Source organism: Lepidothrix coronata, unplaced genomic scaffold (genome assembly GCF_001604755.1).
Source record: "Lepidothrix coronata isolate B3197 unplaced genomic scaffold, Lepidothrix_coronata-1.0 Scaffold357, whole genome shotgun sequence".
In the NCBI taxonomy this organism is placed as follows: Eukaryota; Metazoa; Chordata; class Aves; order Passeriformes; family Pipridae; genus Lepidothrix; species Lepidothrix coronata.
In genome coordinates this window covers 107,479-109,641 of record NW_016690537.1, presented here as the reverse complement: position 1 = coordinate 109,641, position 2,163 = coordinate 107,479, and positions in this window count along the sequence as shown.

The following is a 2,163-nucleotide window of genomic DNA, read 5'->3' as shown; positions in this document are numbered from 1 at the left end:
CCCCCGGCCCCTGCCCTATAGGTGTCCCAGCCCCTGCCCTATGGGTATCCCAGCGCCCAGCCCCATAACCCCCCCGGCCCCTGCCCTATATTTGCCCAGCCCCATAACGCCCCAGCCTGCCTGCTTGTGCCCCGTGCCCTGCCTGGATGGGGGGGTGTTGGACGCCCCTGGGGTCTCCTCCCTCGCCGTGGGGGGGCAGGTTTTGGGGTGACCTCCTGCTGTGGGTGACGTGCCCGTGTTCTCCAGGCGCTGCCCGGGCGGTGGGTCCGGATGCCCGCAGGATGATGCCGGTCCCCGTTGTGGCGCTCTGGGCTCTGCTTCCCCTCCTCACCCGGGCAGGTACCCACCGGCAGCGGGGTGGGGGGTCCGGGCAAACCCCCCCCCTCCCCGGGGATCCCCCTTTCCACACCCCTTTCCTCCCTTGCATGGGGACAGCAGTGCGGGGACCCCGAAGGCGCCGGGGAGGCTGCGGGCAGGGGCACGGGGGGATGTTCCCGGCATGGCGGTGACTCACGGGGCGGCTGCTTTGGCACCGCCGAGCCCTTGTTCTTGGCAGGAGCCGACGCTCAACCCCGGTGGCATCACCGGTCTCATCCTCAGCGGTGCCCTCCTGTCCCCGGGATCCCACCTCTCGTCCCGGGGGGTGTCCAGCTCCATACCCCCATCCCCCCATCCCCCTCTGGGGTCATTGTGGGGTGACCCCGCTGTCCCCCCCGGCAGACCAGCCCCCCGTCACTGTCACCGTCACCGCGGCCATCGGCGAGGACGCCTGTCTGCCCTGCAGCCCCCAGCCCTGGGGACACCTGCGCGGGGTCACCCTCAGCTGCACCCACCAGGCCGGCGATCGCCCCCCCGTCCCCGTGCTCAGCCACCGCCTGGGCGGGCACCCGCCCGCGGAGCCCCCAGGCCGCTTCGGGGGCAGGGTCTCCTTCTGTGCCGTGGGGACGGGGGACAGCGGTGTGTCCCTGCTGCTGAGGAACCTCAGCCACCCCGATTTCGGGAATTATTCCTGCTACGTGGCTCGTGATGCCGCCCCGCAGCTCCTCTGCTCCCTGGAGCTGCAGCCCGCCGTGGCAGGTGACTAGGGGGGCGTGGGGGGGTGACACTGTCCGGTTTGGGGGTCCCCCTGTGTCCAGCCCTGTCCACACCTGGGTAGTGCCTGCTGTTTTCCTGCTCTGAATTTGGGGGTCCTCCCCATTCCCTGCTGTGTCTCTCACCTGCTCTTTGCCTTGTTCTGCCTCTGTCCCCATCTAGGTGGTGCCCGTTGTCCCCCACTCTGCACCCCCTGGCAGTCTGGGGGTTCCCCATTCCATTATGCCTGTGTCACCTGCTCCACCCCTGTCCCCATCTGGGTGGTCCCCAGTGTCCCCTACTCAGCATCCCCGTGGCACATTTAGGGGTCCCTCCCATTCCCTGGCATGTCCATCACCTGCTCAGTCCCCTGGTCCATCCCTATCCCCCTACCCTGGGTGGTGCCAGGTGTCCCTTGTTCTGCACCCCCTGACATGTTTCAGGGCGTCCCCCATTCTCTGATGCATCTGTCACCTGCTCCATCACCTGCTCCAGCCCTGTCCCCATCTGGGTGGTGCCCGGTGTCCCCCACTCTGCACCCCTGGCAGTTTGGGGGTTCTCCACTCCCTTATGCCTGTGTCACCTGCTCCAGCCCTGTCCCCATCTGGGTGGTGCCCAGTGTCCCCCCACTCTGCACTCCTGGCAATCTGGGAGTCCCCCATTCCCTGAGGTGTCCAGCACCTGTCCCACCTTTGTCCCCACCTGGGTGGTACCCAGTGTCCCCTACTCTGCACCCCTGGCACGTTTAGGGGTCCCTCCCACTCCCTGGCGTGTCCATCACCCGCTCAGTCCCCTGTCCCCTCCTGGGTGGTGCCCAGTGCCCCCCGCTCTGCACCCCCTGGCACTTTGGGGTCCCCCAGTCTGGCACGGGGCTGGGAGTGTCGGGGGGGGTCTGTCTCTCGTCCCCATCCCCCGGTGCTGCTCGGCAGAGGCCCCGGAGGCCGTGGAGCCGGACATGCTGCTGGTGGTGTGTGTGCTCACGGCCGCCTTCACCGCCGCGGCCATCGCCGTCCTGCTCTGCGCCCGCTGCGGGCGGCGCTGCCGGGGGGGCACAGGTGGGTGCGGGGGGGGACAGGGGCATGCTGGGGGGCA